A 13497-nucleotide genomic window follows, 5' to 3' on the forward strand; every position below is an offset into this window, starting at 1 on the left:
AGATCTACTGGTTTGGCTGCTTTGCTTCTCTGATCTTCAACTTGAAGCTTGAACCCCAATAACTGTGTCTTTTATTTTTATGTTACAAAAAATATTTAGTTATATTAAATATCCTTAGTCCCTTACTGTCATAAACAAACACTATGCACATTTTTAAGTTCTGTGAACAATACAAACTATTAAAAATTTCATTAGATCTGCAAATAAATTTATGCTATCTAGTGTCAAATTCATTAGCATCATATTTTCTTTCAGTTTTTGTATATAATGATTTATTTTTAAATCATGTTTCATGATATCGTACATACTGTACATCTTTTATAAAATATATTTATGGGACCTTATATTACTTCCACTACAGAAAATAGCACGTTTTAATGTATTTTATGTTCCTTGCTATTTGAGGTAGCAAAATTGACTTAGATAGTTCTTGACTTGCTTGCGGGCAATGGTTGAGTAAAAGCGAGGGCAATTATTCTTCCCCCTTATGCACTATGAAAAGCATGTGAAACAACTGTTCTCAGACATTGTATGATATGCAGGGCAATGATTGCTTGGAGGATTAAAAAATATAAGTTAAGCTCAATGATAGCTCCAGGTTATTGACTGGAGTTTCCAGGTCATAGTGCAGGGGGGGGAACACCAGACCAGAGCTTGGTGGCCATTCAGAGGTGAAAAGATAGAACTCACAGTTCTAAGAGGTGAATGTGTAGCTTACAGGATAAATGTGAAGAGCAACTGCTTACAGATAGAAAGACACATGGAAAATTTTCTATGGTTAATGGAATTATACCAGAAATCAATAACAGACAGATGCCTGAATGATGTACAAATATTTGGAAGTTAAGCAACAATTGCCTAAATACCACCCTACCCTGACCCCTGCCCTGGCAAACACACAAAATCATTAAGTCTGTTAAATTGAATGAAAATAAAAATATGGTATATAGAAATCATATGGATGCTTCTGAAACTTAAGGGTAAAAAGCAGTGCAGATGAAGTGACACTATATAAAGTATCTAGTTTAGACAACACCTAGATCTCACATCATAACATATACAAAAAGAATTAAGTCTAAACTATGCATAAACTTGGTATGGATGGGACTGAGGCAGGAGGACTGCAGATTTGAGGTTTACCTTGGCTCAAAATAAAATAGGAAAGGGCTGAGCATACAGTTCAGAGGTAAAGTATTTGCTTGTCATAGGCAAGGCCTGGAATTTGATTTACTAGTGCTACAGAGAGCCATGGCAACCCCGAGTGAGTGAAGTCCTGAGTGAGTGTCTATTTTGAAATAGCCACGGCCTGTTGAAGATTCCAAGACCAATTGGCTCAGGATAAGTTCGCCATTATCCATGTGGGCCAGGCTCAAGAGGGATGGCAAAGCTTTCCCTAGGAGTCTATGTATGAGTGCTTATGGATGATTGATCAGTGCATGCATGCAAAGACTAGCAACTGGGACTTTTTCCTTTCAGATATTTACATCCTGAGAAACTGCTCATCCACAGAGATCTACTCCCCAGACTAGCTAATTAACCTCTTCCCCACAGGCCCTTTGATGTGCCTATTAAACACACTCAGGTTCCAGGTTGTGGAGGTGGTATGAGTTAGAGAACCCCACCTGATCCCAGCTTCACTGTATGTGTATTTGTGTGTCTGTCTTTTCTTCATTCTCTTGCTGCCCCTAGTTAGGGTTCTGGAACCCAAGGTGGGGTGCATATGCTATACAGTGCCAAAACAAACAAACAAACAAACACAAGCATTAAGTAATACAGAACAGAAACCAATGAAATAGAAAAAAGAAAGCAATGGAGAAAAACATCAGTGCAGCCTAATTCTAGTTGCATGGAAGAATCAATAAAATGTACAAGACTTAAGTAAGATAACTGAGAAAAAAAGTAACAGCACAGTTTGCTAACACTGGGAATGAACAAAGATAACACAACATAAAGAAACTATTACGAACAGCTTTTTATTAATAAGCCTAACAACATGGTGAACATATACAAATTGGATTGAAGATAGAAACTGCCAGCTTGTTATAGAAGGTACAGGAAATAGCTATAAAATGAGCTGAGCCTTTCTTTTGGCTGGGAGTGGGGCTGCATACCTGTGATCCTAGTACTTATGGGACATAGGCAGAAGGATCACAGGTTCCAAGCCAGCCTGAGCTACATCTTATGGAGGCAATCCCTTAATTGAAGTTTTCTCTCCCCAAGTGACTATGGGTTGTGTCAAGTTGACAGCTGAAGCTAACCATGACACATAAATAAATAAATAAATAAATAAATAAATAAATTGAAGACATTGAATTAATGATCAAAAACATCACAAAGATGAACCCTCCAGGCTGAAGTAGCTTCAGTGGTGAATCCATCTCAGTCTGGGAAATGTCACATAAACCCTACCAATGTTCTTTCAGGGCAGAAGGAGGGGAACATTTTAACTCATTCTATGAAGCCAGATTACTTAGTAATGAAACCCTGTGATTTGAGGCAACATGGAACCAGACAACGCTATAGTAAATGTAACAACAAGACAAAGACAAAAACTAGGCAAGTAGTTGATTTCACTGAGTAGAAAGTAGGATAGTGCTCACTGGTAAGGAAGGGCAGCGGAAAGTCAGAAGACAAGTATCAAAATTATCAAAATAACGAGGAGTAAAAATCCTATGTTCCATAGCACAGCAGTGACTGTAGTTTACAAATCTATTTACATGAATTCTATTAGGACACAGTCTAAGGTTTCTCAACACAAACAAATGACAAATGGATAAGGGGATGCTAATTACCTCAATTTGACTTTTACACACCGTGCATTGTAATCCCACCTATCCAGAAAGAGAATTTTAGAAACCAGAGAGAGAATTCTAAAATGTAAAATGTAAAAGCTGTAGAAAGGTCATCTTTTTTTTTTCTTTCTGAAAGGAGCCAGTCTCCATGGGTTTAAGTCTTCACATAGTGTTATTGCCATCTAGAAAATGTATTTGAATGAGAATAGTAAAAATTCAATGGACCACAATATAGATTCTAGATATCAGCCTGGACCCTTACCTGACAGCAAACACAAGTACCTGTTCAAAATAGATTAAAAATAAAAATGTAGCACCTAAAGCTTAAAACACCTGGAGGAAATTTTATGACTTGGGTTAAACCAGTATTTCTTAGGCCATGCAAGGAGTGTGGGAGGGGGGGTCACATGCCTTCAGGTGGACCTTTGTGGGTTCGAGGTCTGGTCATAGTGAGCTCCAGGGCAGCTAGGGAGACTATGTCTCAAAGATATTTCTTAGGTCATAAAATTATGAACCAAATTATGAACAAAAAGTTTTAAAAATATTACACTTCATTAAACACCTATGCTTTTTTTTTTTTTTTACAAAGGTCACACTTCTGAAAATGCATATATAAGAAGGTACAGATTTAAACATATTTCCTAAAATTTCCTAAAACATATAACTCATCATGGACTTACAGCTATATTATATTGTTGTGTGATATTTTGATCGCATTCTGACAATAAAGTTTGCTTTGAGCCAGAGGGCGGAGCCAGCCACTAGTTGATCAAAATTAACCAGAGGTTTGGAGGATTGAGAACAGATAGAGAGACAGGAAGTAGTAAGGTGGGGCTTAGAAAAGATTTCAGTCCTTTTGGGTGGAGGAATGGAAGACATAGGAGGTCACTTGTTGCTACTCCACTGCTTCTCTGATAATTCAGGTCCTTACCCCATATCTGTAATTTCTAATTTTTCATTTATAAAGATTATAATTTTTCATTTATGAAGAATAATTAGATAATACATTAATGTAAAAGTAATCCTTATGAAGCTTTATATTTGGTAATATATTTGGCAGACAATTTATTAACTGAGACTTAGAAATTCAAATAAATACGGGACATTCTTCATTAAGAGAATGTAAATTGAAGCCCCAGAAGAATGGCTGAAGTCGCTTTATCTCCAAGATGGCGCCCAAAGCAAAGAAGGAAGCTCCTGCCCCTCCCAAAGCCGAAGCCAAAGTGAAGGCCTTGAAAGCCAAGAAGGCTGTGCTGAAAGGCATTCACGACCACAAAAAGAAGAAGATCCGCACCTTCCGATGGCCCAAGACCCTGCGGTAGCTCAAATACCCTTGGAAGAGCGCCCGGCAGAAACAAGCTTGACCACTATGCCATCATCAAATTCCCCCTGACCACTGAGTCAGCCATGAAGAAGATAGAAGACAACACACTCATGTTCATTGTGGACGTCAAGGCCAACAGGCACCAGATCAAACAGGCTATGAAGAAACTCTATGACATTGATGTGGCCAAAGTTAACACCCTCATAAGGCCTTACAGAGAGAAGAAGGCATGTATGTTTGGTTGGCTCCCGACTGTGATGCTCTGGATGTTGTCAACAAAGTTTGGATCATTTAAACTGAGTCCAGCTGGCTAATTCCAAATATACACTTTTTCACCATTAAAAAAAAAAAAAAAAAAGAATGGCTGAAGTCATAAATATAGCACCAAGTGCTATGAAAACATTGAGCAAATAGATTGTTCATATATTACTGATGGAAGACAATACAACCACCTTGGAGTATCACATTCTCTTGAACAATTTTATATAGTTACCTTATGATGCCACAGTTCTACTTCTAGAATTTTGTTTAAGAGATATGAGAAATAGGTACCCACTCAGATGCACCCAATTATTTACCTATATTCATTCAGTTTAGTTAATACATATTTAGTGCATTCATTAACAGATTTCATTAATAGATTTACATTTATGCCTATCATTATTTGCTTTCTAAATGTTTAATTTTTTCTATTTTCCTTTATGATTTTGTTAGACATTAATAAATATATGTGTACCACTATTAATTCCTTTATTATGTTTTAGTTATTTCCCTGCAGCTTATTCCAGGGTCTGCACTATTTGCTTTTTTTGTCGTTGTTGTTTTGTTTGTTTTGATTGATTTTTCCGGGCAAGGATTTGTGTGTGTGTGTGTGTGTGTGTGTGCGCGCGTGCGCGCGCGCGCGTGCATGTAGTGTTAGCTATTCTGGAACTCGCTCTGTAGACCAGGCTGACATCTAACTCATGGTCACCATTACCTAGCTCCCAGGGTCAGCACTATTATACTTAATTTTATACCATCTACTTAGTTTTAACCCTGACTTAGTTCCACTTTTACTTTAATACAGCTTCATTTGTTCCCACTCTGTTAGTAGTTTTTATATCTTTTCCATTAAAAACAATGTATCATATAAAACATATATACATATAACACGTATATAACATTATATACACAAATGTACAAGTATGAACACAGCACTATATTGTACAATTAACACTTTCTGTATTTTTATGATTTTAATTTAAATTAAGAAAAATTCTAAAGCCTTACATTTCTGTATATATTTATTGTGTTAAAATTTTCCATTCTCCCCCCCCCCAACTTGAATGCACATTTCAGTTGGTGTCAGTTACTTTAGAACAAAGTACTTTTTATTGATATTGCTTTCTTGACAGTATACAAAGTCTTCATTACAGCATTTTCATATATACTTTGTATGTTCTTTTTTTTTATCTTCCTCTCCCCCATCCTCCTCTCTCTCTCTCTCTCTCTCCAACAGGCCCCTTCTGTTTTCATGTCATGTGTCTTCTCTTGCCCATCCACATTCTGCTTTCAGATTTTCCTTCCCCTGTCATAGTCATACCCCCACACATAAAAAATTAAGATATAGAATCTGCATGAGAGATAATACAATGGGCCATATCTGTCTCTCTGAGTCTGGCTTATTTTATTTAATACAATAATACATTTCTATCTGAGTCACTGCCAATGCCATTTCATTTTTCATTGTGGTTGAACAAAATCCTACTGTGTATATCTAACACATTGTTTACAGTTCATCTGTTGATGGACATCTTAGGCTGCTGATTCCATGTCTTAGCTATTCTGAATAGTGCAGGAAAAAAATCATGGCTATGCAGCATTGTGTGATAGGAGTCAATTCTAAGTATATTCTGAGGAGTGGTGTAGCTGCATCTTATGGTAAGTTGCACTTTTGGTCTAATGAGAAGTCTCCATGGTGATGTCCATAAGGGCTGCATCCATTTACATCTCACCAGTGGTGAATGTGTTTTCCTCTTTCTCCACACCTTGGTCACTATGTGTGTCATTTTTATCTCTTGCTGCTATTCTTTCTGACAGGTGAGATGGGACTCCAAAGTAGTTTCAATTTGCATTTTTATGATGGTTGCAGCTGTTGAATACATTTCAACTATTTATTGGCTATTTGCTTTTTTCCTTCTGAGAATCATTTACTCATTTCAATAGCCCATTTATTGATCAGAAGATCTGGGGTTTCTTTGTGTGTGAACTCAATTTGCATAGGTCTTTATTTACTCTAGACATTATCAAGTACAGCTGACAAAGATTTTCTCTCCCGTTCTATAGGCTTTCTCTTTACTGTGCTGACAATTTCTTTTACTATGCAGAAGTTCATATATATATATATATATACGTATATATATATATATATACATACATACATATATATATACATCTGAGTCTCATTTGTCAACTCTTGGAGTTATTTTCCCCAACTACTACTGGAGTCATTTTCAGATAGTTTTTTACCCATGTCTATATCTTGAAGTGTTTTCTCTGTTTCCTATTAGCAGTTTCATCATTTTAGGCCTTATATTAAGGTTCCTTTTGCATTGATTTCTGTTCAAGCTGAGAGATGTGGATCAAATTTCAAACCTCTGAATGTGAAAACCCAGCACCACATGTTGAAGAGGCTGCCTGTTTTCCCAGTGTTTGTTTTTCAAACCCATAGTTGTCAATTCTCCTGGTCACCTTGGCTGTGTTTGGAAACACCTTGGAAACAAGCCCCTCCCCCACGGAGGCGTGCCTGTGAGAGTGTTTCCAAAGGGGTCTAACTGAAGAAGGAAGGCTTAACTCCAGGTGTGGGCAGATGACTGCGGCCCCAGACTGAAGAGAAGGAGTACTGATTTTTATGGACGCTGTGTGACTGACACAAGTGACCAGCTGCCTCATGCTTCTGCTATCACGGCTTCCCAGCTATGATAGATTGTACTCTCAAACCGCGAACCAAAATAATTCTTAATTTCTTGCATTGACTTTGTGGAGTATTTCAAAGTAATGAGAAACATAATTAAGAAAATATCTTTATTGAAAATTAGGTGGCTCTTGCTGTACGGGTTTATTTCCCGGCCCTTTGTTCCATTCAATTGTTCTATCATGTCTGTGTCCATGCCAATATTACTCTCTTTGTCACTGTAGTCTTGTAGTACAGTTTGAGGCCAGCTATTGTGATGCCTTCAACATTGTTCTCTCTGCTTGGGATTGCTTGGGCTATTCAAGGTCTTTCGTGCTTTCAAATGAATTTTAGGGTGTGATTTTAGTTTTCATAAGAATTTCATTGGAACTTTGATGGGGATTTGAACCTGCAGACCACTTGCAGTAACATGTCACTTTCTTGACATCAATTCTTTGAATCTATGGGCATGGAATAGACCAAATATTTTCTTTTACTTTTGTTTTCTATGTTTTATTTATGTTTTTATTTTATATGTATTGGTGTCCTGTCTGCTTGTATGTTTGTGTACCTCAGGCATGCCTGGTACCTATGGAGGCCAGAAGAGGGCATCAATGGAAACATCGGGACCACAGTTACAGACAACTGAATTGTGATGCTGGGGGAATCAAACCTGGATCCTTTATGAAAGTAGCCAGTGCTCTTAACCACTGAGCCATCTCTCCAGCCCCCCCCCCAACAATTTCTTACTGTTTCTTTTGAAGAATATTTGTGAGAAAGTATTTTTAACAGGGTTTTCTCTTTAGAACAATTTTGGGGTTAGAGCAAAATTGGGCAGAAAGTGCAAAGACTCACATGTTTCCTGACCTCCCTCACATACTCTTCTTATTATTAATATTGTGAGTTAGAATGACTTGCTTATTAAAATTGATGGACCAAGACTAATACGTTACTATCAGTATCAGTTGAAACCCATGGTCTATGTTCAGGTTTGCTCTCTGTGTTGTGTACAATGTCATGTGTCTACCACCAGGGTACAGAGCATAACAATGTCACTGTGCTAAAACTCTCCATGCTACACTACTCATTTTTCTCCTTCCTTTCTCCTATCTGGAAGCCACTGAACTTTTAGTATTTTTCTGTTTAATACATTATAGAATAATTTGTATTCTGTATGCTACATAGCCTTCTAACACTGTCTTGCTGGGAATTGTGGAATATGCCTATAATTATAGCACTTGGGAGCCTGAAGCCGGAGGCCTGTAATAACCGAAATAAACCTAAGACACACACACACACACACACACACTCACATTCTCACACACACTCATACACCTTTCATCTTTCACATTGCAATATACATTTAGGTTTTTTCATGTCTTTCTATGGCTTGGTAGTTATTTCTTTTTCACATTGAATAATATCTCAGTATATGGACATAGTGAGTTTTTTTTATCTGTTTAATTATGAAAGGACATCATGTTTCTTCCCAATTTTTGATAACTTTGAAAAAAGCTTTATAAGCCTTTATGGGCAGGTTTTTGTGTGGGCATACATCACCAATCTGGTTGGTAAAGCACTGTGCAGTGTGAGTACCAGATTGCATGATGTTTAAATTTGTGAATGACTGCTGAGCCACCTTCAGAAATTGTTTACTAATTTTGTGTTCACTCCAACAGTGAGTGAGAGTTTTGCCCCACATCCCCTTCTAGCATTTGTTCTTGTCAGTGCATCTGGATCTTACGCATTCTGGTAGGTATAGAATAATTTCTTGTTTTGATTTGCAGTTTCCTAACGAGAACTGTGAACTTGATGTATTTATTTTACTATTCATGTATCTCTTTGAAGAGGTGTTGGTTTAAATATTTTAAGCCAATTTTAAACAATTATTTTTATTTACGTGTGTGTGTGTGTGTGTGTGTGTGTGTGTGTGTGTAAGCTGCATGTTTGCAGGTGCCCACAGAAGATTGAAGAAGGCATCAGATCCTTTGTAGCTGGAGTTGAAGTTAGAGACAGCTTTGAGCTACCAATACGAGTGCTGGAAATTGAACTCAGGTCCTCTGGAAGAGAAGCAAGTGCTCTTAACTCCTGAGGCATCTCTTCAGCCTTAAACTCATTTTAAATCAGGATGGTTGCTTTGCTTTTGTGAGTTTTGATGTAGCTCTTTTCTTCCTTCCTTCCTTCCTTCCTTCCTCCCTCCCTCCCTTTTTCTCTCCCTCTCTCCCTCCTTTCCTTCATCTCTCCTTCCCTCCTCTTCCTCACTTCACTCTATCTTTTCTAAATAATTCTGGGTGTGGGGCCATGGTGGCATAGTTGTATGCCATGGTGGCATAGTGGGGTAATAGATAACATGAATTTACAACAACCGAGTCAGACAGGAAGTTGGAGCCAAATTGTCCTGGTTTCAGGTTTTGGGAGATCTTGGGGTATGGTTAGCAGCTCATAGTGGGCAGAGAGACAGAGGTTAGCCTGACAGATGAGGCTGCAGTGGATATGGGTTTTCTTTTCTTCCATGGCTCACAACTGCTCCAAATCCAGGCCCCATCAGGCCAGGGAGGAAGGATAGGTAACTGCATAAGTTCTCTAGAGCTGGGAAGGTTGGGACACTGACTGCCTCCTGGGTCCATGTCTTTACCCCAGCCAGAAAGGCAGGGCTGGTCTAGTAGAACACTGAGTGAAAGATAAGGGTGTAGCCTGTGTTAGGTATCTCTAGCTGATATCTCTGTCTCATTCCTAGTATCTCTCTGACTGTCCATACTTCTCTTCATTCTGCTCTGTACACCATCTGACTTTGATCCTCCCCTGCAGGTCATTTCTGGGCTTTCTCTGAGAAGCTCCCTGTTCTTTTGGCTTGGAAAGCAGGTTGCACCTGTAGAGATGAATTTCAATATTGAAATATTTAGTTTCTTTCCAAATGTGGTGCTGCACGCCTGTAATCCCAGCATTAATAAGGTGAAGGCAGGGGGATTGTGGGTTTGAAGCTGGTTTGAGACATGGAGAGAGTTGCAGGCTAGCCTGGACCACATAGTAAGGCCTTATCTCAAAATAAAAAACAAACAACAAAAGGTTAAACTAAATATCACATCCCCATCTTTCTAGCTATTCATACCTCTATGTCCTAAATGACCTAGGGTCACATTCTAGAGTTTTCCAAACTGGAGAGATTGCTTAGATTATTTAACACTCATTAAGTACTTCCTAGCTAAGTGTCTTCCATTATTTTCTCCTAGTATGGGACTCACCTTCTCATTCTCTTGACAGAGTCTTTCAAAGACCAGACATATTCACCAGTACTGAAATCCGATTGATAGTTTCCTGTTCTTACATCTTACATGATTTTAATTTCTTAAGATTAAATATTAAATGATCCAAATATTTTCTTTTGTGTTATATTGTAGCAGTTTTATAGTCTGGAGTTTTACATGTAATTCTAAATTCAATTTTGAGTTAATTATGTGAAAAGTTTAAGGTCTCTGTATGTGAGAGAGAGAGAGAGAGAGAGAGAATCTAAGTATCTATCTTTTGTTGGAAATACTAGCCTTTCTCTCACTGAGTCACCTGTGTTCCTTTGACAAAAATCAGTTGATCCTATCTGGACAGTTGTATGCGACCCATTCTGTTCTGCTGGTCAGCCATTCTTCCCTCAATCCACACTGTCTTGTTTTCCATAGCTTCATAGTAAGGGTTAAAGTTGCCAAAGTTGAGCAGTGTCAGTCTTCTGGTTTTGCTTTGCTCCTTTCTTTCCTTGTTTTGTTGATTAAGTGGGTCCTCTGCCATTTTTGTAAACTTTATAGTCAATCTATCAATCACCACTAAATGACTTGTTGGATTCCAATTGTGAGTGCACTGAATCTGTAAACTTGTGAAAAACTGCTACCTTGTCACTATTTAGTCTCCAATCCATGAACATAGTATTGTTTTTTGCTTATTCAGATCTTTTGTTAAAGTTATCAGTCCCTCCATATATACATTTTTTATTTATAACTGAAATACCACTGTTTTGGTGTTGATGTGATGTGTGTCCTTAATGATAAAATTCAATTATTTATTGCTGATATATCAATATTAACCTCATACTTGTTTATACTTTCATAACAATATTTGGTAAGCATTATTTAGTGAAACTATCTGCATAGATCATTGATTCTTTTGATGTAGTTTCCATTTTTGTTTTGATGTAGCTTCGGTTTTTCTATTAACAAACCTTCATGATTGGTTCATTCCTTCTTTTGCACTTTATTTTATTCTTTATACATTTTTCATTGTCTTTTGGGGAACATAATTCTAACAGAAGGATTGATGCTCTAAAAATCTGTCCCCATCTGTGAGCCAGCTGGTTTGGACCACTCTTTTTCCTTGAACATAGGTGTGGGGTATATTTTTCAGGTTTTGTTTTGAATTTTTTTGTGGTGTTTTGTTGAAAACTGACATGTTACATAATAAAATGTTGCAATTGTGAACTGGCTTCTCAAAAGAAAATTTGTTGGAGTTACTCTTCAGAAACTGTCTCCTTACTTTGCAGCTACTAAAATCTGTGTGTAATTTTTGTGTTTTAAATTATGCTTTTAGTCTGGTTTGGTAGGTGATCACCCCTGTGACAGCTTGACTCAGTGGTCAGCCAATGCCTGGACAGAGTGTGTCCTCAAATACCTCAAGCTGTGGTGCTTACATCTTCTGAGTGTTTGTTGGGGAGCATGGCCAAGATCTTTCGTTCTGTCATTCTGTTTTCTAGAAGTCTCTCCCAAATTCAAAGCTCCCTTTTTGTACTTCTTGCTTGCCCAGTGCTTATTTAAACAGGACCATGCCTCCAGCTACACAACATTGCAGTTCTCCATGCCTTCTTGTAGCTTTTATTGGCAAGACTCTGGGTGTGCCTTTTACCTTCCATTCTACATCAAGTTAGCTGCTCCTGACTGTTAAGCAGCCCCTTGAAAGTGCACCACTCTTGTGGGAAAAGAGTGACAACTAAGCTGCTGCTGCTCATAGTGAGGCAGTGGGAGTCACAAACCTATGATCACACAAATGGCCCTCATTAAACTCAATGGATCACAAAACAAAATGAATAGACATGAATTTGAGAATGAGTTTGAAGGGAAGAGGGTTGTCAGGGGCAGAAGGGATGTTGAAATGGATGGCAAGCAAGAGTGGTCAGTATCCATTATCCACAGGCAGTGAAACTGTCAATAGCAAATTTAATTAAAAATTGCAAAAAAAAAAAAAAAAAATCAATGGAGCATTCTGAGAAGTTTAAGCCTTTATCTTTGAGAAGTAAGAAAGCATACAGTTTGTTTTTGGTTTTCCATGCAAATAGGTAGACAATATTTTGTAGTATGCCTTCCATGATAGGATGACTTCAATGCTAGGTTGTGGTCTGAAGATGGGAGTGGAAGTCATGTTGCTATTTCTAGACTGCAAACATCCCTGACAGCCATACAAACTCTTTTTGCCATGAAAGCTATACAAGTCACTGATGGGGGAGGGTGTCCTTCCGTATATATGTTTCTCTTATTGGTTGATGAATAAAACAGTTTGGCCAATAGAGGCAGGAAGATAGACAGGACTAGGAGATGAGAATTCTGGGAAAGGTAAGCAGAGAGAGACAGTGGGAAATGCCACACAAAGACCGGGAGGATAGAATGTGCCAGGTGTTCTCTGGTAAGATAAGGCCATGTAGAAATATATAGATTAGTAGTTATGGGTTAACAATTAAGACAGAGCTAGCCAATAAGAAGCCCTACCATTGGCCAACAGTTTAGTAATTAATATGGCATCTGTGTGTTGATTTGGGGTGGAAGCAGCAGCAGGACCTGGTAGGACAATAAACTCCAACAACAAGAAACTATTAATAATCCCAAAGGACTACCAAACCATGTTCCAACTTCTTTATCAGCAATAAATCCATCTTTGCTGTTCTAAGTTACTGATTCCTTCAGGCTGGTTATTATAGCAATTAGCTTTAATTACTGACTAATGACATGGAGATGTCCAAGCAGATTCACTCACTTATGAATATAGTTTGGAGAAACTAGAAAATTATACTCTTCCCTCTAAAAAGTTTTCTTTTGTATCACCTTTGTCTTTTACTTTCCTGGCTGTAAGAATTTCTAAATTGGGCTGGAGAGATGGTTCAGTGGTTAAGAACACTGGCTGCTCTTCCAGAGGACCTATATTTGGTTTCTAGTGCCCACATGGTGGCTCACAACTGTCTAGAATTCCAGAAGAGCCAGTGCCCTTTATTGGTTTCCACAGGCACTGTTTGTAGAAGGTATACAGACATACATGCAAAACAAAACAAAACAAAACAAAAAATCAAAAAAAACCCACCCATGGGGGCAGGGTGACCAATAAAGAAGTTTCTAAGTAAAAAATAAATTGGTTCAGGACAACTTTGATAATTGCTAATATATGCTATTTCAGGGTCACTATTCCTTGTAATAGCAATATTATTA

General features: G+C 37.9%; 1 protein-coding gene and 1 pseudogene across 2 annotated transcripts in view; one reads left to right on the forward strand and one right to left on the reverse strand.

The window, feature by feature from the left end:
• Kiaa1217 (KIAA1217 ortholog) overlaps positions 1 to 13497 on the reverse strand; it is a 488613-nt gene that overhangs the window by 467634 nt on the left and 7482 nt on the right. The window lies entirely within an intron of this gene.
• LOC127237411 (60S ribosomal protein L23a-like) lies at positions 3962 to 4411 on the forward strand (annotated as a pseudogene).

This window comes from Phodopus roborovskii, unplaced genomic scaffold (assembly GCF_943737965.1).
Source record: "Phodopus roborovskii unplaced genomic scaffold, PHOROB, whole genome shotgun sequence".
Taxonomy (NCBI): domain Eukaryota; kingdom Metazoa; phylum Chordata; class Mammalia; order Rodentia; family Cricetidae; genus Phodopus; species Phodopus roborovskii.